We start from the raw sequence: 27,020 nt of genomic DNA on the forward strand, positions 1-27,020 counted from the left end.
TTTTAAACAGCAAGCAAGCAAGCTCTTTCCTTCCTACTGAATATCTGAGCACTCTTGTTTGGTTCACTTCCATCACAGTCTGACAGTACTGTGATGGCATTGTCATTCCATCTTATTGCTGTCAGTTGTGTGTTACATATTGCCAAAAACTTTCCTCTTTTACATTTCTGGAATTGTTGTTTTGATGGTAAGTTCATCTCTTTACTTTATTTTCTAAATTTAATGTTATTGGCTTTATGTCCCACTAACTTACATTTCTACGGTTTATGGAGGCGCCGAGGTGCCAGAATTTAGTCCTGCAGAGTTCTTATACATGCCAGTAAATCTACCGACAACGAGGCTGGTGTATTTGAGCACCTTCAAATATCACCAGACTGAGCCAGGATCAAACCTGCCAAGTTGGGGTCAGAAGGCCAGCACCGCAACCGTCTGTGCCACTCAGCCTGGCACTCTTATTTTCTCTTCCAGTAGTTGGACAGAAGTAAGCAAATTGTTAAAATACAGTTTTGACCCTTGATGAACATTTGAATACTCAGTCAGCCCTATAACCATATCCCCACCCTTACCAAGTCCACTATTTGGTTACCTTGTGTGAGCTCCACTGTGTGGTTCAGCATGGATGATGTCCTTTTGGATTTGCCAAAACCCTCAGCTTGAAACCATAACATATAGGTTTACCCATGACGAATTGTTTGGCTCCATCCCTTCCAAAATTATGGAACTATACTTTCATCCACACAAGGCTCATTACCATATGGCATTACTTTAAACGTTTCATTGATATGGTTAAATATGGATCGCACTTTATAAAATCTGACTTTATGTGAGTGTTGTTAAGAAGGAAGGCAACTTTCCAGTGTTGACGTATTAAACGTAACTTAAAGCTCTTCAGTCTATCAAACACACCAGTTAAATATAAATATTATACTACAACATACCTATTAAAAAGAACACATTACTAAACAAGGGTTAAACTATTAAATAAAGAATAGTTGTATTTTTATCCCTTGACCCATTAGCGCCTAGCGTTGCCATATGGCAATGATTTTCGCACCTTTTTCTTTTAATGGTGTAGGCAACAAGAAATAATCTGGAAGATTGTGGTGTCATCCGACAGTTAGAGAAGAGTTTGTAGAATCTAGTAATCACTTTTATTTCATTTTAAAATCTATTGTTGTGACACAAAGACTGGTGGACTCTTGGTTATTTTAAGATTCGTGCGAAATGGCTGCCGGCTTCACGTACGAAGGATATAAAATCTATAAGTGAAGTTCTTTCATTGGATTATGTTTACAGTAGGGTTGTGCACACTTCATTATATATGTTGTAAGTATTTGAAACGGTACGGGCGCACAATGCCGTAGTAGTGCTTCTTAGGCGTTTATACTCAATAAAATTGCTACAGCTGTCAGACCATAATACTTTATACTGATGCATACATCTTCAGTGCAGGAAGGGATTTTCCCTTTTAGAAGCACTGGATATGCTACTGACTGAGGATCTCGATGGTGATATTTTTGTGGAACTGCCCTATGTAGATGAGGGCTCCTGGTGATGAACATGATAGTGGGCTTATTGATAATCTCTCTCTCGACATTTATGTGTCAGTGCTGAAATGAAGCTTGTAAATAATGAAAGAATCGGGATTAGTTACGATGGTGAAGGTGTGTTACCAGAGGACGAAGTGCCTTTTCTGTCTACTGATGCAAGATCTGTTTCAATAACCGACGCTGCAAAAGAGCGGATAACTGATAGAGGAAATAATAAATCAAATAAAAAAACCAAGATAGACCGATGGGGCTGATTTCAATATTGGGTGACTGTTGACATTTCTGGAGCCTAGTTATAGCAAGTGAAAATCCATGACTGTTTTTGACATTTTTGAATTGTTTACAGATAACCAGCTGATCGAACATTTAGTTCGAGAGACTAAAATGTATGGAGTGTTTTTAAATTGTACGGACCCACAAATAACTACTGATGAAATTCGTTGCTTTATCGCCATACTTTTCATTTCTGGATATAATAGGTTGCCCTCCAAGCGTTCTTATTGGGACACGCAGGATGATATGAAGACAGTGAAAGATTGTCATTCTCTGTCTCTGTGGCTAACGCGCAAGTATTGAGGGTGGGCTTTTATATACCTCCGAAAGTATAGACTAATAGTTTGTAACTGTATCTGAAGTTCTTTGATTCTTCATTTTCTTATTTTTGATTTTATTCTATTGTTCCAGTGAGTGTTTTATTTTGACAGGCAACGAACTGTACATATGTGTCTATATACTGAAAACAAATATTTTCTCCTTTGTTCAATAATCCTTTTTTTTTTGCCGTGATGTGAATAAAAACTGATATTCCATATTATTACAATAAATAATGCTAAGATATTTCAACATTGTTATTGCACGGAAACAAACAAAAAACCCTTTGCAACGTAAATTCGACTTTCAAAACTCGTTGTTTAAAAATAGGTAGGGCAAGCGCCTAGCGTTGCCATATGGCAACGTCAAATATCTTATGACCTAACGATTTCAAAATTCTGAAACTTGTTTTATTAGTTTATTTTGGTCTCAAACATGCGGCAAAACAATAAGTAAGCAAATCTCAAAAAAAAAATTAATTCAGGCACTAATGGGTTAATAATGTGAGGTTTTTTTTTGTTTTTGTTTTCAGGTGTGTTGTAGTATAATGTTTATACTTGTGTGTTCAACAGACTGAAGAGCTTTTAAGTTACATTTGATATGAGTGTTTTTATTCATATGTTGGTATTTGAGAATTTCTTCAAACATGTGTCTTCGAATAGCATCGCTTACCATCTTCACATTATAGTTTGGATCTTTCTGCCTATACATCCTCTTGTTAGGCAGTTGATGGTATCCAGGCAGCAGCATGATACAGATCACAGTGGACAGTTCATCAAAAGTTACATTTAATTTATGGTGTCCTTTCTATCCTGCATATAGCTGGTCTGTGTTATTACGAGATCGATTTGTTCCTTTGTCAAGGAACATTGGAATGCTTGTAATGGTGATGTCAGACTATTTTTCAGAAAATCCATTTTTGAAGGTTTATGGGGATTCTCACCTTTAGACAAGTTGTAGTCCATTTTTCTTGTTTACGAAAAGAACTTGATGATGATTTAACCTTTTTCACTGATCTTCTGGAAAGTTTTGATGTCGATGTCTATGGTCTTGCCTCTGCTCCAACTCCACCCCACTCCCTCATCATCATTATCATCATTTTTGGAATCATCAAATTTAACAATAGCTTTGGCTCTTAGAATTCTTCCAGGCAGATGTGAGGCATCTTCTACTACATCATCGTCAAATAAATGGGTATCTTGATCAGTGTCAACATTAACTGCTTCATGTGGAGGAACTATACCTTCTTATTTTATTGTTCCTGGACTATAAGTGTCCTCAAAAGAATTTATAGTGTCATCCACTAAGGTGAAATTATCCTCAGCCCTGAAAGGAAGAAAATAAATATTTTGCTTATGCCAGTGCTATTTGGCAACTTATGTTGACAGATTTTAAACATTATAATGCGATGGATAAATGAAAGCAATTTGTATACACTACATTTGGTAATCTCTCAAAATCCTATTTACAAAGCCAAATTGAATTCCTGCAAATAACATAGAATTTGCTTACATTTGTCCGAGAGTTAGTTCATTCCCTGAATTGAAGACTAAAAGTAAGAGTGCTACAGATTTTTGGTTTTCAACTTGTACAATTTGACATCTGTTGTTGAGATAACCCCGTAACAGTTGAACTTTCTTATTGGTATATCATGTGGTATGGAATCGAAAGCTTTACTGAGGTCTAACAATGTAGCACATGTTATGTGGTGAGATTCAAAACCCTGTATTACCTCATTCACAACCGTTTCTACAGCTTTAATGGTGGATTTACCAGTTCTGAAACCAAACTATGCGGTATTTAATAAATTGTACTTTTCAAAATATGCTGATAACTGCGCCTTTATAAAATGTTCTATTATTTTAGATATAAATGGAACAATTGAAATGGGTCGATAGTTGCCTGCATCCAATCTGTCACCATTCTTAAAGACAGGTATTGTGACTGTAAATTTAAACTATCTGGAAAAATTCCTTCAGTTAGTATCCAGTTGATCAGCTGAGTTAAAGGAACTAATATTATGTCAGTAATTTTTTTTAGGATATAGTTACTTAAGCCATAATAATCTTTGCAATTTTAGAGGAATTTAATTCTGATACTATTTTAAGGACTTTTTCAGGCTTTATCTCTTGCCACCTAAATGGAGTTCTGTAGGTTTCAGGAATTCCATTATTTTTTAACATGCTACTGTACATTGTTTCATTATCATGAGAGGCATTACTGTGGTTCATATAAGTGACACTATTTACAAAATATTCATTCAGTAATACATCACTGACACTTTATCCTCTGTCCTACCAATTTCGTCATTAACTGACCAAGCTGCCTTACATTTATTTTTTGAGTTGTTAATAAAATAATCATTAGCTTGCTTTTTCACTGCTTTAATTTCTTTACGATAACACTTTTTTAATAAAGATAATTTTCTTTATCATCTGAAGATTCCCCCTTTTTTGCTTTAATGTAATAAATTATCATTAGATTCCTAACAGTTTCAAGACGAGAAGTGTACCATTTCCCTTTCTGTTTATCTTTATATTTTTTATATTTACCAGATATTTGTTGTTCTAAGACAACATACTCTCGTACAGGATCCTAACGTTCATAAAAAGTTTTCAGTCACTTCTGAAACATTACTGGAGTTTGCTATCATGTTTTCAAAATTGATGTACAGTAATTCATTTCTCATCTTAAAAATATTATCTCATAACATCCTAAAGTGTATAAGTTGTCTGTGGTTACCATATTTTTCCAAGACACTTTTGAATTTTAATCAAAGACCGCAGTAATCAGACAAAAGAGCGTGGAAATGTATAAGACGTACTGAATACTGATGTCCCCACAGACCTGTTTAGATCCTTTTTTTTTTTTTTTTTTTTTTATCTAAGAATTTCATTTTTGTCCGTATTGAACTGAGAATGGAAGATAGGAAACTTAAAAGGGTCCACCTTTTCAATACAATAAATGTTACAGTTTATTTACAACATATATTTACACTTGGAACTAGTTTCGACATTCCAACAGGGTCTATACACAAATAATAATAATAATAATAATAATAATAATAATAATAATAATAATGGAAGTACAAACCCCAATCAGTATTGGAAAGTGAAAATTATAAAATTTACTGGGATAGAAGTATAATTACTGATAAAACTGTTACCTGCAATAGACCAGATATAACTTTTGTAGATAAAAACAAGAAAATCTGCTTCGTAATTGACATAGCATGCCCTAATACTCACAACCTCCAATCAATACATACAGAGAAGATTTCCAAATACACATATCTGGCCACAGAGATAAAAACCATGTGGAAACTCAACAATGTTATCATAATTCCAGTAGTGATTGGATATAATGGTATTATACCAAAGACACTACACAGGAGCATTGAAGCCCTTCATCTCCACCCTCTCGCTTACAGAGAATTATGAAAAGCAGCAATCCTGGCCACTTGCCATATAGTAAGGAAGTTTATTGGCCTGAACCATCCACCATATACAGAAGACTAATGAAAGTTGACCACTAATAATTTTGACCATTTATGTATAGTAAATATCTCATAAATATCTGTCAAATTTATTTGTCAACAATGTAAGTATATACCAATATGTTTGAAGCATATGTGCATATGTACTAAATAGTACTTCTTCCATGTACATTGTACTGAAGAAGGTCATAAACCCAATTATAAAATTGTGAATTATATAATAATAATAATAATAATAATAATAATAATAATAATAATAATAATAATAATAATAGAAGTAACCCTGAAAGTAGATCCATGGTAAAATATAACTAAAAAAGACACCAAAAGAGATATGAACTCCCTACAAAGTATAAGCTCCACCTACCATACTATTACCCCTATCACTTACTCCGCTCCCCTTCCTATGTTTTCAATCAGTCAGCTGCTCAACGCGAGCAGTCGGCCACCAGGTATAGGTACAACAAAATCTAAAGGTGCCAGTGGAGAGGTCATTAAATGTATTTTTAACATTTCCATACTACAAGAGCAAGGTTTCTTCACAGTGAATAAAACGTTTTTCTTCTTTTTAGTCCTCCTTAACAAAAATAACATCATATGGGCAGATAAGATAACATCAATATCAAACTTCAACTGCTGTAGAGAGGAATTTGCCCTGCCAACCAAAAGAGTCCCTTTTAGAATAACAATTTTAAATATACAAACTGTCTATACATAAGAAGGTTTTAAATATTAAATGTAGGATGAAACATTTCATAATAACAGTGTCCAATTAGAAGAAGAAGATAACATAGACATTAAGGAAACAGGAAAACCAGTGACAAAAAAATGCTTTAAATTTTTAAAGCATTCTTTGTATGTTTTAAGTTTATCTGTTGTCGGTTTTAGATACTTATTTCAGGTGAAGTTGTCTCCAATCGAGACAAAACATATCCTGATTTAATGTAAACATGTAGTGTGTTCGTTCTAAATATATGAAGGGCTATAATAAAAAGTATTGAAAGGTGGAAAGCTCTCTCAGTCACAGTTGTGCAAATCTGCCATGTAATGTATGTTGCACTATTCAGTGCATGTAGGTACATATGATTATTCAGTGCATATAGGTACATATGATTATTCTACTCCTTATGGCATTTAATGGATAGCAAATATGCATAAAAAGTAACTGAGTTCGTTATATTTAATGTAAATTGTTATTTATCACATGTACGAATAGGAAGTAACAGAATAGTTTTGGTAACAGCAGAATTATATGATGATAGCAGATTTTTGCACCGACAGGTTGGCATTGCTGCACAAAATACAGTTGAATACAACTGCAAGCTCACTTTATTAGCTTTGCTGCCACCTTGATTCAATTTTGCGTAGTATATTGCCATCTTGAGAGATTACATATCCTAAATACTTGAAATGATCCGCCTGCCTTTCAGTCCACTTAGGTTTCTTCCCTACTGACATTACGTTGTCATTTGCCACTTCAGCCAGGCTACATATATCCTTGTGTTGACCTCGTCAGTAAGTCGGCCATCGTCAGAGATTGTGGAGCCAAGATATTTAAATTTTTCTACGCATAGTATAGGTCTTCACCGTCAGCGTGAATGGTTCCAACGTCTCAGGGATCGAATGTCATGTGTTCTGTTTGTTTGTTTTTGTTTTGTTTTTTGTCTTTTTTTTTTTTTTTTAGGCGCAGGCCGTATTGCGCTATTTGGTTGTTCCACTCTTCTGTTTGGCGCTCGAGATCAAGCTTGTTTTCAGCACCCAATATGACATCATCAGCATAGAGAAGTGTCCATGGTATTGGCTTTTGCAGGTCTGATGTAACAGTGTCCATCACAAGAATGAACAGCAGTGGTGATAAGGCAGAGCCTGGATGGACTCCTACAATGAAGCGGAAATCATCGCACGCTCCTGCATCAGCTTGAAGATAACTCCTTGGTTCTATGTAGAGCATCTGTATGGTAATGCTCCGTCACCAATCTGATGTTATTTGACCTTCTTTGATGATCTGATTGAAAAACTGTGTTAGCCATTTTGCCGTATCCCACTGTTGAGAGCACCAGAACTCTGCCGAAAGATCATTGGGGCCAGTGGCTTTCCCTGGTTTCATCTCCTTCAGAACAGCCTGAGTTCATTGATGTCAATTACCTTCACTGGGCCTAATAGCAGAGGTGTTTAGGATTGGTGGGTGAGAAAATTCTTCGGTTGAAAGTTTCTCAAAATAGCTCCACCAGCGTTCTTGCGCTTTCTTCCAATCGACCAGCAGGTCACCTGTATTGTCATTGATGCCGTAAAAACGTTGGATGTCTTCCGTTTTGCAGTGACTCGATTTAAGTAGCCAGTAAATGTGCCGCTCGCCGTCACGCGTGTCAAGTTTTGCATATAGGTTTGCATATCAGTTTGCTTTTGTTACAGCAGTGACTTTCTTCGCTTCACTATGGACTGCTTTATAGGCATTTCAACGAGATGGTGTTTTATCTGTAAGAAACTCATGGAACAGCTGTTTCTTCTTCTGCACTGCATCTTTAACATCATCATTCCAAAGCCATGTGTCTTTGTCAATCTTTCCTTCCTAAGTCACATTATTATTATTATTATTATTATTATTATTATTATTATTATTATTATTATTATTATTATTATTCTGTTTACCCTCCAGGGTTAGCTTTTCCCTCGGACTCAGCGAGGTATCCCACCTCTACCGCCTCAAGGGCAGTGTCCTGGAGAGTGAGACATTGGGTCAGGGGATACAACTGGGGAGGATGACTAATGCCTTGCCCAGGCGGCCTCACCTGCTATGCTGAACAGAGGCCTTGGTGGGGGATGGGAAGACTGGAAGGGATGGACAAGGAAGAGGGAAGGAAGCAGCCGTGGCCTTAAGTTAGGTATCATCCTGGCATTTGCCTGGAGGAGAAGTAGGAAACCACGGAAAACCACTTCCAGGATGGCTGAGGCAGGAATCGAACTCACCTCTACTCAATTGCCCTCCCGAGGCTGAGTGGACCCCGTTCCAGCCTCATACCGCTTTTCAGATTTCGTGGCAGAGCCGGGAATCGAACCCGGGCGTCCGGGGATGGCAGCTAATCAACTAACCACTACACCACAGGGGCGGACCCTAAGTCACATTACCAATGAAAAAGGTAGTTAAGTCCTGTGGATCTAGTAATAAAAAGTCCAATAATACAGTTGCTTAGCCTCTTCCCTCCTTTTCACTTGTTATTGTTGTTTGGGAACAACAAGCCAAAATATAGTATAATGCAGTAGAAGTGTGTTTGCAGCCAAAATGAGTGCTCTGAATGATACTGACATAGGTGAGAAAGTCATTTAGTTGAAATAGCAACATATATTAATTACCAGCATATACATATTTTATTATAATTGTTCCAATGTGTTCTTAAGGCTTCTTTTCAAGAAAATTATTTTTAATAACAATCTGTTATGCATACTCATTTAAATTGTATGAAGCCATATTCAAGATACATTTCAGTATACATAATAAAGTAATGGATATTATTCATTAAATAAAAGTTACTCTCAGCACTGGATAAAGGGGGTGTTCTAGAAGACGAGAGCTGCAGTGAAGGAGAGGACAGTGCCAGCACAGGGTTGCCTGAGCATTCTAGCGTGGAGAACTTTTCATCTATAACTGAAAACCTTGGAGGTAAAATACATAAAGATGTGGGAGTAGCAGAGAAGCAACACAAGTGAAGTGATGATTTCTGTTAGATCCGATGATTTAACAGCCTTGGAAGCTGACCGTTCAAAAACAGTAAGTAAAATGGATTCTAAAACTGTTTTTTGATGCAACTGATGCTCTAGTTAGGTCTGAGAGTGAACCACCAATGCAGGCTAGGAAACGGAAACATGGCAGTGTGAAATGGAAGAGGAATATAAAGAACCAGAAAAGCACCACAAATGCATAAGATTTCCTATCGCACCTTGTTGGTGTAACTGTGCATCGAAAATTAGCCTATCTTGCCAGAAAACAATATTTGAACATTTTTCAAAATTGAAGCTAGTACAGAGGAAAACTTATACATAAAAGGGTATGTTACAGTGCTTGAACCTGAGCATCATTGACCTACAAATAAAGATCCGTAGTCCAGGTGGAATTTTAAACATAATGTCAAAATTGAAGCCTTTTTTTTTTCTCAAAGCTTTCATATCAATTCCATTATTAAAAGATCTAGGCTGGAAAGGAAGATTTTGAATACTGAGAAGGATACAGAAGATCATCAGGGGAAACATGATAAGAAGTCAGTGACTTTTCACTAAATTTGCCCTGTAGGGAGAGCCGTTATTCAAGATTAGACACGACAATGAGGCATTATCTAAACCCAGAACTGTCAATTTCAAAGTTACATGCAAAATATCTGCAAGAGAATTCCGAGACTGGAATCTCATATGTACTTTTCAGGATAATTTTCAATTCAAATTCAACTATTCTTTTAGCCTTCCTAGGAAAAACATATACAATGTGTGTAGAAAATTTCATTTGGATATACAGGCTGATAAGCAAGCCAAAGATTTAGACTTGGCTCAAAAATTAACTATGGGTAAACAACTACATTTGCCACAGACAGAATGGTTCTTTACTGCTCTGAAAGCTTCACGCATCTGTAATCCAGACACTCACATGGTAATTTGCTTTGATTATCAGAACAACTTGCCTCTTCCTGTTATCAATATAACTGACGAATATTACAGAAGGCAGTTTTGGCTACATAATTTTGGTATTCATGACTTGTTTTCAAACAAGGCTGCAATGTACATGTATGCTAAACATTTTGCATGTAAAGGTCCAGACAAAGTAATATCTTTGCCTTGATGACTTCATTGACCATAACAAATCCTCAAATGTTGAACATCTTATTGTATTTTGTGACAACTGCTTCAGTCACAACAAGTACCTGTTCACCTCCCTAGATCAGCTTTGTGTATCAAAAATATTTCAGAGTGTTACTGTGACATACCCTAGTCATGGTCTTTTCAGTGATGCGTATCGATTCAGACTTTGGGCCCATTGAAAGGGAAAGAAAAGATATGAGAAAATTTACATTCTTCTTCAATCTGTTTCATTAGTGAAAGTATGCAAGAAATTCCAGTGGAAATTCATTTTGTTCAACAGAGTTTGATAGGCTCTCCACAGAGCTTATCTAATGAAAGGATAGTTATGAATTACAAAGAATTTTATCCTCCACTGTTGAAGTCATCTGTACCAGGAATCTCGGCAAGTATTGTTTCGATCTGGGACCTGAAAAAGAGATCTATTTATAAAAGGGAGGAGAGGGCAAAGCTGCACCAAAGGTTATCCTGTAAGCCGAAATATGATGGACTTATCCCTATTAAAGATAAAAAGGCTTAAGGACATCAAACATTTTTTACAGATCATTCTTCAGGAACACCGCTGGTTTTATAGACCAATCCCACGTGCAACACCAAACTCAGAATAGGACTATGGTGAATATGAGTGAATAAAGACTTGAGATGCTTACCTCAATTAAATTGAGCACTATTACTTGATTGCAATTTTGAATATAACGTACTAAAAATTAATAAATACCATAATCCAAAGTAAAAAAGTCAATAAGCCAATGTTCATATTTTTTTAAATAAACCTTCTAATACAAATGATAAGTTCCTGCTTATAGCATTGCCTATCTTCTAACTGTCTTGTATTTTTGTTAATGTAACATTATGATAATTTTATTGCAAAAATAAAAAGTTGTAGAGTGTGTAAAACTTGTTTCTTTATCTCCTGAAAAACATGGAAAATTCCTTTAATTGGAATGTTTTATATTTCCACCATTCAATACTAGTAAGATATCAATACATTATATTAAAACATTTTTCAGTCTGTGAGACCTTCTTCAGCTAATGAATAGAAGTGTATCGCCAGAAATATTGAAAGGTCTTCTGAAATCACACTGGATACCCATGACTAAGCAAGCTCTCACCACCTTATTGATGGTCTATCCTGTGTGTATTTCACAAGCAGACTTACTTTATAAACAACATATTCCAGTTAGAGATTATTCATGTTCAATTTCACACTATGTCATCTATTCTTATTGTGAAGTAGTGCCAAAAGATTTAAAAGAAGGAATGTTGGGGGGGGAATGCTAGTCTAAACCACAATTTACCTTCCAGTAGTTCAGAATTTTTAAAAAAATATATATTTATTTATGGGATGGAAATGTTATGAGTTTGTAGCAAAGCAAACAAATATTCATGCCAAATGCTTGCAAAGAAAAACTGACACTGGTGATACTACCTGGCAAGACAGTCATCGACAAAATAAGGGCATATGTAGGTGTTTTCATTTATATTGGCGATTACTTCCTAGGAGATTTTCGCATGTGCCCATTAGTAAGTCAGTCAATGGCACTGAAACGGTTTAGTAAGCTTGGGCAATATTTATTAGATTAAAAATTAGGGTGAGTACAAATATATGCACTAATCATTTAGAAATGAAATGCAAAAGAAATTACATTTATATCTTTATTCTTTTGCCTCCTATGTTATTCCTTTAAAGGGTTGCTTTTGTGCTGCTGTGTCAATTGGGATTTAAATGCCTCTGTCGGAAAACACAGTAATTCTGGCCGGGCAGGCACCCTTAAATAGGAAGCGGCAAAGGATTAATGAACTACGCAACTAAACCTCACAAAGAGATCAAATACACTGAAAACTTGCTGAAGAAATCACGGAGTTATTGCTATGAAAATTCACTCTGAAATGATTCCAAATTTACTAGCCAGCCACAATTTTGTGGGGCTAAGTTTTAAGAAGCCTCAGCAGATTCCAGCAATTCTCAATGGGTTGAGAATGAATAAGGAACTTCTGAAATGTGCAGTTCCATGAAATCACTTGAACATTCAGTTTCAGGAAGGGCTGTTAAAACACAGCAGACCAGTGCCCCACTCAGCCTTGTCATGATGTCTCACATTTCAATCATTTTGTAGCTAGTGGCAGCAGAACGACCAAGCATTGTCTGCTAGAGGAGGCATGAAATTCAACTTGGCAAATTTCCATTCAGAGTGTAATTTCTAGTTTCCTTATTTTGATTCTACTTTTTGTTTCTTACCTTTTAATTTTATTCAATTCTTGCTTATTTTAATTTCCTGGTATGGCTGCAGAGCCCCTGGGAAATGCACAAGGCTCTGCAGAGCACAGGTTGGAAAGCACTGGTATAGGCACTAAATTGAAAGGTAAATATTTGGACCTGATGGTGATAATTAGGGTGTGGACTTTTATGTAATATCAAAGTGCAATCTATATACTGTATATATAAAAGTCATTGTATGTATGTGGGTGGGTGGGTTTGTACCACATCTCCTCCCAAACCATTGGAGCGATTTCAACCAAATTTGATACACTTATGATTTGGTATCAGGAGACAAACCGCGTGGGGGTAAGACATCCCAAACACCCCTGGGGGCGGGGGGGGCGAGAGGGGTCATATATAAAAATAAATGAAAATAGTGTCGAATCCATACTTTTCGGGGTCGCTGAGATGAATAACGACACTCCAATTTTTTTTTTAAGTCCAAGTTCAGCCCCTTTGGGGTGGGGGTGAGGGGAGGGGAATGATATATATAAATAATCGAAAATAATGTTGAATACATAGTTTTCGGGGTCGCCAAAGTGAATAGCGACACTCCGGATTTTTGGTATCAGGAGACAAACCACGTGGAGGTAAGGCACGCCAGGAACCCTCAGGGGCGGGGGGCGAGGGGGGTCATAAATAAAAATAAATGAAAATAGTGTCGAATCCATACTTTTTGGGGTCGCTGAGATGAATAGTGACACTCCGATTTTTTAAAAGTCCAAGTTCAGCCCCCTTTTCGGGTGGGGGCGAGAGGGGAGTGATATATACAAATAATCGAAAATAGTGTCAAATACATAGTTTTCGGGGTCGCCAAAGTGAATAGCGACACTTCGGATTTTTGGTATCAGGAGACAAACCACGTGGGGGTAAGACACCCCAGGAACCCTTAGGGGCGGGGGGGGGGGTTATATATAAAAATAAACCAAAATAGTGTCGAATCCATACTTTTCGGGGTCGCTGAGATGAATAGTTACACCCCGAATTTTTTAAAAGTCCAAGTTAAGCCCCCTTTGGGGTGGGGGCAAGGGGTTAGTGATATATACACATAATCAAAAATAGTGTCAAGTCCATACTTTTCGTGGTCGCTTAGGTGAATAGTGACATCCCGGGAATTTTTAAATTCCAAGTTCAGCCCCCTTTAGGGTGGGGGACAAGGGGTGAGTGATGTATAAAAATAATCGAAAAGAATGTCGAGTACTCTTCGGGGTCGCTGAGATGAATACTGACACTCCGGATTTTTACTATCAGGAGAGAAACCACGTGGGGGTAGGGCATCCCAGGAACCCATAGGGGCGGGGGGCGAAGGGGTGAGATATAAAAATCATCAAAAGTAGTGTCGAATGCATACTTTCGGGGTCGCTTAGATGAATAGTGACACCCCGGGATTTCTTTAAGTCCAAGTTCATCCCCCTTTGGGGCGTGGAACAGTGGGGGGTGAGATATAAAAATAATAGTATTTAGTGTCAAGTGTACAGTTTTCGGGGTCGCCGAGGTGAATAGTAACACTCCGGAATTTTAATATCGGGAGACAAACCACGTGGGAATAAGACACTCCAGGAACCATTAGGGGTGGGGGGCGGGGGGCTTGAGATATAAAAATCATCAAAGTAGTGTCGAATACATACTTTTTGGGGTTGCTGAGATGAATAGTGACAGTACAATTTTTTTAAGTCCAAGTTCAGACCCTTTGGCGTGGGGGCGAGGGGGAAGTGGTATATACATGTAACCGAAAATTGTGTCGAATACATAGTTTTCGGGGTCGCCAAAGTGAATAGCGACACTCCGGATTTTTAGTATCAGGAGACAAACCACGTGGGGATAAGACACCCCAGGAACCATCAGGGAAGGGGGGAGGTATATAAAATTATCGAAAATAGCGTTGAATGTAGGATGCTGAAAGGTTTGTGTTATCACCTATTCAATACATATAAATTTTATAAATTAGGAAATTATTATTGATTCCACTTGAGACATTTGACTGATGATGACCTCAATGAAGGGCGAAACATGTCTCAAGTGGAATCAATAATAATTTCCTAATTTATAAAATTTATATGTATTGAATAGGTGATAACACAAACCTTTCAGCATCCTACATTCAGTATCTTCAATACGGATAACAATGATTTTTATCACTTGCAATAGCGTTGAATCCATAGTTTTCAGGGTCGCTGAGATGGATAGTGGCACTCTGTACTTTTAAAGTCCAAATTAAGGCCCCTTTTGTGGTGAGTGGTTAGGAAGGGAGTTAGATATAAAATAATCGAAAATAATGTCACATGCACATAGCGGTGGGCATTTAACGTGCCTTGAATACGCACTAGAGGTGACGTGGAATCATACGCAATAGCGCCCCAAACCATGATGCCGTGTTGTCTAGTGGTAGGGCGCTCCACAGTTACTGCCGGATTTGACCTTTCTCCACGCCGACGCCACACTCGTCTGCGGTGACTATCACTGACAGAACAGAAGCGTGACTCATCGGAGAACACGACGTTCCGCCATTCCCTCATCCAAGTCGCTCTAGCCCGGCACCATGCCAGGCGTGCACGTCTATGCTGTGGAGTCAATGGTAGTCTTCTGAGCGGACGCCGGGCGTGCAGGCCTCCTTCAACCAATCGACGGGAAATTGTTCTGGTCGATATTGGAACAGCCAGGGTGTCTTGCACATGCTGAAGAATGGCGGTTGACGTGGCGTGCGGGGCTGCCACCGCTTGGCGGCGGATGCGCCGATCCTCGCGTGCTGACGTCACTCGGGCTGCGCCTGGACCCCTCGCACGTGCCACATGTCCCGGCGCCAACCATCTTCGCCACAGGCGCTGCACCGTGGACACATCCCTATGGGTATCGGCTGCGATTTGACGAAGCGACCAACCTGCCCTTCTCAGCCAATTCACCATACCCCTCATAAAGTCGTCTGTCTGCTGGAAATGCCTCCGTTGATGGCGGCCTGGCATTCTTAGCTATACACGTGTCCTGTGGCACACGACAACACGTTCTACAATGACTGTTGGCTGAGAAATCACGGTACGAAGTGGGCCATTCGCCAACGCCGTGTCCCATTTATCGTTCGCTACGTGCGCAGCACAGCGGCGCATTTCACATCACGAGCATACCTCAGTGACGTCAGTCTACCCTGCAATTGGCATAAAGTTCTGACCACTCCTTCTTGGTGTTGCATTTGCTCTGTCAGTCAGTGTATATTGAACAAAACAAAACAGGCAAGGGTTCTATGCTTGTTTTGGCTCTGTTGTGTCTTTCATTACAAATGTTTTCACTGTGTTGTTATCACAACACCCTTTGCTTCACATGCAGAATACCTCAAGGCCAAGAGCAACACATGTGCTTTACATCAGTCTTTATGGTTACACTGATTAGTTTTCAGCCGGCCCCGTGGTGTAGGGGTAGCATGCCTGCCTCTCGCCCGGAGACCCCGGGTTCGATTCCCGGCCAGGCCAGGGATTTTTCTCTCGACCTGAGGGCTGGTTTGAGGTCCACTCAGCTTACGTGATTAGAATTGAGGAGCTATCTTACGGTGAGATGGTGGCCCCGGTCTCGAAAGCCAGAATAACGGCTGAGAAGTTGTGTCGTGCTGACCACATGACTCCTCGTAATCTGCAGGGCTTTGGGCTGAGCAGCAGTCGCTGGGCAGGCCAAGGCCTTTCAATGGTATTAAGTGCCGTGGGGTTTGGTTTGGATTAGTTTTCAGCAGTTCGTAACTTATTACACTGCACCTACTTCTGTACAGACTCAACCATTGTTCTACATTCAATAAAAGGGAAAACTTTGGGCTGGAAAGTGTTCCTCTCGAACAGACTAAATGAAATTCAAAAAAAATCAGACCCTTCACAATGGCACATTGTCCAGGCAAAGGGAACCCTGCTGATCACATCACACAAGGCTTAACAACAGCACAACTTTGTGAATGCAACGTATGATGGCATGGTCAAGATTAGCTCAATAAATCACAAGTCAATGGAAATATCAAAAGCAGAACTTGCTAAAACAGAAACAGAATAAAAAGAACACTTTTCCCTTGCCACCACAACTAAAAAACCAGAAGCCATTTTTAATATCACAAGATTTAGTAGATTGACAAGAGTTCTAAGAATCACAGCATGGATTTTGCGATTTATATGTAACACACTGCCAAGAAAATATCAGGTCCTCTGCAATTAAAAAGATATCCGAGATGCTTAACTTGTCTGGAACAAACAGAGAGAAAATCGTTTTCAGGGGAAATATAAGCACGCTGGAAAAATTCAAAACTGCCCAAGCAATAAAAAATCCTACAGTTTTTTCCCATTTTTACAAGAAGGTATATTACGAGTTGGTGGGCATTTACAATTTGCCAATCCGAGAAGTAATGAAAAACATCCCATTGGGTGATATGAATACACCGGAGACGTATCTCTTGCCTCGTAAATATTAAGACCTGTGTCAAATGTATATGAATAAAAAAGTGATGTCTCAGCAGTGACCTTTGCTCCTTGAGACACAGCTCGTTAGCGGATTCTCTTGGAGACACATCTCCAAATGTATATGAATAAACTGGAGCTTAATGTCTCTGAATGGAGACTGATCTCAGAATTTCTTGAGACTGCCCAGAAGGGGACTCAAGGCGATAGAATCAGGCTGAAAACGTGATGTCGGAGTTTATGATGGTTTTACAACGGAGAAGAAAAATTTATAAAGTACGAAGAGATTCTCTCGAGCATTATTATAAAGATCTCTATCGTTTCTGGAAAGAAAATGTGCAATGGTTAGCACAACATTTTCTGGAGCCAATACACGAGACATTCATATAACAATAATGATAAAGATGATGACGATGATAGCCATTAGCGATAGGATTTACATGCAACATACAATTCTGAAAATTTTTCTTAGTAATTATTAAATTAATTTAATTATTCTTAATCTATTCCACATTTGTGACTTTTTCTGTACGTTGACATTTTTTTCTATTCACAAAATATGACTAAAATGTTATAAATAAAATGAATTCACAATCACGGAATAGGCCGAAACAAAACATAGCTATGTTTAAGATATGACTTACAATTATTCAAGGCTTTCTTTATTCACTTTGTCCTGCTCCTTAGCTGAATGGTCAGCATAATACTCTTTGGTTCAGGGGGCCCCCGGGTTCGAATCGCGGTCAGAGATTTTAACCTTAAATCCTCATCATTCCTGCAACTCACACACAACACTATCCTCCACTACAATAACACGGCAGATGACACCCATCCTCATCTGAGAGTCTGCCTTACAAAGGGTGTACCAGGCTAGAAATAGCCACACAAAATTATTACCTATTATTATTATTATTCATATTTTGATATCTGGAAGGATATTTTTTCAAGTCTGAAAATTATCGCTCTCTATCACATGTTGGCCAAATGGTATTGAACGAATGTGTGAGTATCTTTGGTCCTGGTGTAAGCTATCCCATTTATGTTTACTTTAAGTGACATAAAATTCCCTGCCCATGCCTTGTTCGATTGCACTGTTTCTAAGTTTATTTAAAACTTTCAACAGGCGGCTCTTGCCCTTGAGAAAAGTATGCTGTAACTGGTTTCACAACATTTAACAGATTCGCATAATGACATTATTCAGCCAATGATTTGCTGCCTCTATGAGTGCTGCTCTTTCCCAACCATCGCACCAAAATCTCACTTGCGCCAAATACTACAAGGGAAGCATTTGGTTTGGATCAGACAGATTTCGATGAAATTTCGATGAATTGTCAATCCACCTGTCTTAAATTTATTGCTGATTTTCACTTTGTCATAAAATCAACGACATTGTTATAATTAATTGCTAAAGAACAGCTGGGTGGTTTGCAGCTGTATTGACCTCGTGTATGCACTGTAGAAATAGTTCAGTTTCAAAGAAATGCATTGATAGTTCTATTTTAAAGTTAGATTAAACAGTGCGCTTTAGAGTGAAAATTAGATTTTGACAACATGAACAGAATGTCTTGCTCGTCAAACCCATTTTGCTAACATGCACAGTGTATGAATATTTCAAAATATTAGGCTTTTAATACTTCTTTGTCGTTTACAATTGAAGCTCCTCGTCATTTGTATATAAACTTGCATGCTATAAATAGCCTTAAACTTTCGGATTCTTGTTGAGAGCTTCATTTTGTCGCACTGCAGGTAACCGATATAACGTCAATCATGCAGCGATGTTCTGATGTCTTAATTGATCATCCTGCCATGTTTCATTGAAATCGCTGCCATCTACACACCACGTTCCATTTAAAACTGGAGCAAAAATTTGCTGTCAATAAATACTGGTACGAAAATATTATTTCACAGCAGAACGGTTATCACCATTGAGTTCCGGATGTCTTAGCTCATCATGTTATACTTTCATTGCAATTTGTCTGGTCCAAATCACACAGCTCTCTTGTTAGTTATATTCGTTTATGAATATGGACAGCATTTTGTATTATTTCTATGTTTTGAAAGTTTGAAATTTAGACAGTTTATGCAACAGTATATAGGTATTGGTTGTATATTATATACGGGGTGAGTTGGCTGTGCAGTTACGGGCGCGCGGCTGTGAGCTTACATCCGGGAGGTAGTGAGTTCAAGCCCCACTGTCGGCAACCCTGAATATCGTTTTCCGTGGTTTCCCATTTTCACACCAGGCAAATGCTGGGACTGTACCTTAATTAAGGCCACGGTCGCTTCCATCCCACTCCTAAACCAATACCATCGTCGCCATAAGACCTGTTTGTGTCGGTGCGATGTAAAACAAATTGTAGAAAAAGTACATTATATGCAGAAACTTCCCTAGCTGTGCACAGGTATGATCAGTAAAATCTTCATATTCATGAAGAATGAAGTTCGAAGCGTATTTAAAAAAGTGTTTGAGTGACTTTCAATGACCGCAGAAAATTAAGCATTTGAATGTGGATCCTAAATGTGATGATAAATACAATGTAACTTCTTACACAATATCTTGAAGGAAACTTACAAGAAAAGAAACCGTAAATCAGTCGTTCCCAAGATGGAGTGCAAGTATACTAAGTGTACGAGTCACTACTTTTATGTAAGCCTAGAAAGAATTGAAATAATAACTGTAGTGATTATTGAATATTGATTAATACGAAAGGTACAGTTTGCAGAATAACCTCCCAAGTGAAACACTACTGAAGAAGAAGAAGAAGAAGAAGAAGAAGAAGAAGAAGAAGAAGAAGAAGAAGAAGAAGAAGAAGAAGAAGAAGAAGAAGAAGAAGAAGAAAAGGGTGTCAAGAACTATTCTAAATGAAGTAAATATCGGTGGGTGTTCCGTTTCGGTTGTACTTGTTTGTTCTGCTCTTTTCTCCCTTTCATGTAAAAGATTTTCCATTTACAGTTGCCTGTTTTTGCACTGAAATGAGTTCTTCTGGGGTTTTTTTTTTTCGAGAACACACTGTTGCTTTTCAATCTTTTTTGCTTGTAAATATAACACTTTCATCTGTTCCAACAAAACCACTCTTTGTAGCTCTCCGATTGTTAATTCACTCGTCAGCTGACAGATACCAGAGCCAGAGTGTGAGACTCATCTCAAGTGGAAGGAGACAAGTCTCGTTAGCGAGAAATAAACTTTATTCATATACATTACGAGTTCTGTCTCGCAAGTGACTTCCGTCTCAATCCTCCTTCGAGACTTGTCTCCGAGTTACATCTCATTTTTATTTATATCACCCATTGTCTTAGGTGGTGATGATTATTTTGCAAAGCTGTTAATAGAAGAACAACATAAGAATCAGTTTCATGTAAGGACAAGAATTCTGTTATAGAAGAACATCATAAGAATCAGTTTCATGTAAGGACAAGAATTCTGTTAAGCATTTTGAGAATGAAGTCTTGGATACTTTGAGGAAGGACAGGTAATGAAGAAAATCATTGGATGATGTTTACCATGAAAAATATTGAATGTTAAAGCAGGTTCTGAGATTGAAGCCCCACTCCCCACACAACGCATAGCTCCCAAAGACCATTCGAAACCACTGGGATAGATTTTGGATGTCCATTATATTTTATGAATGGAGGAACGAATATATGGTGCAGCACACATTGAGGCAATCATGAATGAAGATGTCATGATTGAATTAATCATAGCTAAAAGTCAAGTTGCCCCTGTTGGGTAAAAAATCTTGACTTGAACAAAAGAGAATTATAGCATAATTTACATGTGCTGAATCTCGCGCTCTCCACTTGGAGCTTGTGACAGATATGAGTATGGAAAAGTTAATTTATGCCTTACAGTTATTTATTGCATGAAGAACGGAATTGCATGTTGAACAGTTTGGTCCGACAATGCTAAAACCTTCAGGAAAACAGACAGAAAACTGCAAATATTCTGGCAACATCTGGATAGTGAAAAAATCATACATTTTTGAAACTTTGCCCCATCTGAACAAGGATTCTGCGTACAGTCCAGTATTTGTGCGGATCCTCTTTAGAGCGGACAATGTCCTCCTTGGGAGATGAAATCCTGGAACAGGGCTGTTTTTTCTGAGCAGAGACCAGAGCAAAATTGTCGGTGTTGGTAGTCAACTCCCCTGGGAGTTAGTTCTCAGTTAGTTCCTGGACATAAACATCAGGTGGATGTCTGGACTTCAGCCTGCCCCTCTGAAGGTCTAGGTTGTCATCGTTAATGGGAAAGTCCAGATTAGCCACAATCTTCTCACATTCTCTGACAAGAGCTACTTTTCTTTGCAGATGAGGTGGCATGATGTGACTGAGGACAGGAAGCAAATAAGTGGAAATGGGTCTGATGACTGCTAATCTTCCACACGATATTGTTGAGCTGGGTGTCAATTAGCTTCACACGAGGACTGTTAAGCCATACTGGAACACAGTATTCCGCCACAGAGAAGACAAGACTCATAGCAGAGGTCCTTACGTACGGTTTCTGTAGAGGCACCCCACGGTATACCACAAAGTTTGTTGAGGATGTTGTTGCGACTTTTTATTTTAGCTTTTGTATTCTCAAGGAATTTCCTGAAAGAAAGGTTGTGGTCCAGGGTTACTCCTGAATATTTAGGAAATATACTTTTCTTAAGGTAGTTCCCCCAAAGAGTACTTGAATTACATTGTTTGCCATCTTGCTGTTGAGATGGAAACAAATACCTAAGTTTTAGTTGAGCTTGGCTGAAGTCTCCACTTGAAGAAATAGCTTTCAAGGATGGTCAGATCATCTCCAAATGTTTTCACAGTTTCACTGATGCTGCTATACCTTGTAGCAAGTGCTATATCATCATCATAGCAGAACTTCTTTAAAGGAGAAGTGCCATTGATGATGATTTTTTTATTGCTTATTACATGTAATAATTTAGAGTTGCCTATGATAATACTTTGTGTTTTGCGAGTTTTGGGATTCAAGAATATCGTAGAATACTTCACAATCAACAACTGCCCATTCATGAAGATCTCAACATTATACATGTTGACAGTCTGTGTTCAAGGCACCCTCCACTTTGACTGGCTGAAAACCTGATTGTCAGCAATTATGACCTCTATGGACTAAACCTGTGGGGACCTCTTGTTCAAACTGTGTATGTCCAGAGTTCAAATTTTACATTGTGGTTATGTTATTTTATTTTATTATGCAGGTAATATATTGAAAATCATACACTTAGTGATAATATTACGGAATAGCAAATTCATTCTTCCATATAGAATTAGCATCAGGATGAACATCTGGTCGTAAAACTGTATCAAGTCCCCATTTCAGAGTGTATTTTTGTTGCTGTACATTATAACTCTAAAATAACTTACTTTTTTTTAATTTCCATTGATCTTCAAAAGGTACTTATATCCCCTAAACTTATTCATTTGATTAATTTGTTCTCTCTTAAATTGTAGGACATAAAGTAATTCTATTTATGCTCCTATACTTCAGTGGCTACTTCATGTACTAAACTCAGTTCCTTTCTGTACACAAAAATAGGCTAATGCTGTATGTTATCTATTTTACAAACATTGCATGAGGCTTTTTTCCATATTGGTATAATCAGTTCTTGAAACCTGCTTGTTATACTGATAATGTCTCTTGACAATTCCATCACTGAGATGGAAGCTTTAATGGAAGTGTTAACTTATTACTGTAAAATTAACTGTTATAGATGCTGATACTAATAAGATACCATTTATGAACTAGGCTGAATTTGCAATGTTTGACACCTTTAGAAGGTAAACTTTAGCTCCCCAGTTTACAGTGGATGATAATGATGACCTACTTATTTTGATATGCTTGAGATCAAAGTCACTTAGCTCAGATTAATAGTTTAGGAACATGAGTTATAAATAGTTGGTGTTACTTTAAAAAGTATGGAACTCTAATTATTTTTTAAACATTCTCAGAACTTCACATGCTAATTTGTGCCCTTTTTAGAGCCATAAGGACTCTCCTCAACTTCTTAAATGAAAAGACAAATATTTAGTCCGCAACAATGGCAGCGATTTATAAATTATCCGTCACTGTTTGTGTTACTCCTGATCAACTCAGCCACTTATCTAAAGGAGTTCCGTACCAAAGGTATTTTCTTCATAAACTGATTCCTATCTGCAAGAAAGTGGTGGCTTGCCTACCATTCTAAAATTATCTCCTCTTTATTATTTATCACTAGCTCAGGCTAGTCCTAACCTATATACAGGGTGTGTCTAAATTATACCATCAAAAAATCAGGGATGCTCTTTGTGTTATTTAAAGAATGATCATTCAATTGGATTGGCAAAGAAAATTTTTCTTTTCGAGAAAATAAGGTCACGTTGTTACTGCTGAACATGTGATTCAAATTGACGAACTCACCGTATTTGCTGTGCTAGAGTGCAAACCACTACCCACTGCTGTGCTTCAGGGAAGAGATGGGAAGTGGAGTGTATGATGGAGACAGAGATAATGCTCGGTGGTAATGCACAAGTTTTTTCGTTCAACTCGCACAGAATTTTCCTTGTCTCTTACAGGCAATGTCTCTGTTTGTTTAGTAAGCAGCCGTATTTGCACACACACAGTACAAGAAAACACGGTAATTAAGGTACACTTGTCAGTCAAGGTATACACCTGATTGTTTTTCCTCTCATCTGTTGGTCTCAGTAACATTCTTTATTATTTAACATGCGCAAAGATACATCACTGCCGTCACACGATTGTGTATTCCTTTATTCACAACATTGTAAAAGGAATGAATTACTGAACGAAAGTAACAATATGCCCAATGGTTTGATTACAGTAAATCTTCAATATTCCCCTCCCCTTTCTATTTCAATCTTCGCATAACAAGAAAAATCCATGGGAGTTAATTCGGTTGAGCATGAAGGCCATTTAACTGGCCCACCACAACTTACCCATCTGCCTGGATAATGATCATTTAAGTGTTGCGTGACACGGCAAGTGAAAGACAGTGTAGTGCCACTACGACACAGCCACATTTGCTGCCGAATAACCAGGGGAACATATTCCAGTAATCCAGGCAGTGATTCTAACAAGAAACAGTAGAATTCCTCGCCGTTCAGGCAATGAGGGACATACGGCTCAAGTAAGTGAACAGTCAGCCAGTCCCGCGGTGTAGTGGGCGACGCGTCCGCCTGTCACCCGGCAGCCCCGAGTTCGTTTCCAGGCCAGGTCAGAGGTTTTTAATTTAAATGGTTAATATCCCTGGTGTGGGGAATGGGTGTTTGTGTCATCCTTAACGTTCCTTTCCCCACATTCAACACTGCACACTTCCGCAATTACACTTACACGTAGGTTCCGATCATATGGTGAAAGTAGTGGCAAAAGATCTGCAGAGGTCGACACCACGAACAAATATAATTTTAAACAAGTAAATAGTCACCAGTAATGCCAGCCCAAATATTGACACAAAACCGAAGGTGAAATGTGCGCACTGCTGTCACACAAGGGTTTTCTTCCACCCTTCCTTCTCGCAGTCACCAGCTCTTAGACAGAAAGGTTGAATAATGAGTTTGGCTGTGATTTGGGTGCCCGAGACCATAAATCAGTGCAGCTTCTCCACCGTTGCCATTTGCTGCGCCATAGGCTAGGTGCATATCAGCTATTTCTACACAGCTGTAGCAAAACGGAGCCGTTCTTACCAGTTTATACTGTAAACTTAGTAGCCAATATAGACAGAACAAACTATATACTGCCTAGTGGGGCTGGAAAGCAACTGCGTTAAACAAAGGAGAAACTTGTGTATTCACGCCGAGCATTATCTCTGTCTCTATCACACATCACACTTCCCCTCCGTTCCCTGAAGCACAGCAGTGGGCAGCAGTTTGTGCTCTAGCACAGCAAATATGGCAAATTCGTCAGTTTGAATTACACGCATGGAAGTAACAAAGTGACCTCATTTTCTCTACCAAACCGATTGAGCCATTGTTCTTTATATAACACGAAGAGCTTCCCTGATTCCTTTGTCAGTATAATTTAGTTACACTTTGTATATAGAAGCCAAATACCACTCATTGATCTTGAAATCTCCAGATCCAAAAGACCTAGAAAGCTGAAATTAGGAACATAACGTCATCCTTTACCCTAGAGCGGTACAGAGAAAAGATTTTTCAAAATTCAGGTTCTGCCCTAGATTAGGCCCTTTGCCATCATAACATAGGCTAATTTAGGCAAAAAATGAATTTATCATACAGGGATGAGACAAAGCTCACTTTAAGTCATACAACACAAGGAACAAATCTCGGTAAGTCCCTAAACCATGTTTTAAGGCCCTAAAACCAACTGTTTTCGAGATATTGGCACCACACTGCCACTGCTTTACAGTCGAAATGAGGAGACCAGATGTTGAGATACTCTTGAACAAGGCAACTTCCGCTTGGGCAGATTGCGTAGGACATACAGAAAGATTGCAAGAAGAAGTTATTCTGTGAGAGAATATCACAGTTCTTACTGTCAGTTGTCTCATTTACAGCAATACAATGAGACATGCTTCTGCGTTCGATCACACAACTTTATACTGTTCATTGAACTAACTTTTAATCATCATACATACCTTCTTTTCTTCTGTTACTTTATATTTAGGGCCGATGACCTTAGATGTTAGGCCCCTTTAAACAACAAGCAACAAGAACTTTATCTTCTATCCTAAAAACTTTCCACCTTTTCAGACTCATTTTGTCACAGTGCCTGCCATTATAATGAAAACTCCCCAATTTGATTGTGACTGGCAGTAGGAAATGGGGGCCCTTTCATTATAATGAAAACTTCCCAACTTGAATATGACTGGAAGTAGAAAAGGGGCCTTTGTAATTAAAACTCCCTAAATTAATTGTGACAGGCAGTAGGCAAGGGGGCCTGTCATTATAATGTAGGGAAATGGGGGACTACCATTATAATGAAAATTCCCTAAACCGGACTTACATGAGAAATGACATATGGCAACCTCACCGTGGTGTTTCTCGGGTAGCACTAAGAGCAATTTGATCTAAAAAAAATTTACTCATAACATGTATAGAATTTTACCTAGAATTCTGTACATGATGTAGAATTCTGTAACAAAGCACAAATACATGAGCTATTTTAGTGCATTTGTTGAAAGCTTTTTAGATGACAATCACGTTAAGTATATCGAAGTTGATATGTGTGAACTAGTAGTGAACAACCAACATTTTAATTATTTTTTAAATTGTAACTCTTGAACTACTGTCTTATTCCTCCTTTATATGTACATTACTTTTGGATTTAAACAATGCTACTTTGCCAAATATAAATTAATAGATTTGTTGCTGGTTGGAGTTCAGTTCAAGGAGCTGTCAAACCATACAATTTAATCATTGAGCTGTATTTTTTTTTAATAGATGTTAGTGATTATGGGAACTGTTAAATAAAAAGCTGCTAGAATACCTCCCTTCACATTTTTCTGGTATTAATTTTGATTAAATAATCAACATAACAAATTGCAGTCATTGGAATCAAGGAAATTTCCAATCAGTAGTTTTGAAGTGAGTGTAACGGTTTCTGTTCAGAATCTCCTATAATTATACGATCATTTATAAATATCATAGGGAGGGCATATTGTATGTCTAAAGATTACTGTTTTACCTGCTTACTTTCAAATACACAAGGAGGACAGTTATTCTGCTATTTTTTAAAAAAAGGAAGAGGAAGAAAGCATTCAAAATTTGTTATCCAAATTTAAAGTAACAGTTTGTCTTGTGACCGTGAGGTGGAAAAGAAATAAAGATTTTATATACCGTGAATAATATTACTGCATGCCCAGTAGATTGAGGAAAATGATTACAACTGTGCTTTTTTTTATCAC

At 38.1% G+C, this 27,020-nt stretch overlaps 1 protein-coding gene across 5 annotated transcripts in view; it reads left to right on the forward strand.

Annotated features, from left to right (window-relative positions):
• LOC136866151 (protein tramtrack, beta isoform) overlaps positions 1-27,020 on the forward strand; it is a 625,536-nt gene that overhangs the window by 454,637 nt on the left and 143,879 nt on the right. The gene's annotated exons all lie outside the window — the stretch shown is intronic.

The sequence above is a fragment of the Anabrus simplex genome, chromosome 3 (assembly GCF_040414725.1).
Source record: "Anabrus simplex isolate iqAnaSimp1 chromosome 3, ASM4041472v1, whole genome shotgun sequence".
Lineage (NCBI taxonomy): Eukaryota > Metazoa > Arthropoda > Insecta > Orthoptera > Tettigoniidae > Anabrus > Anabrus simplex.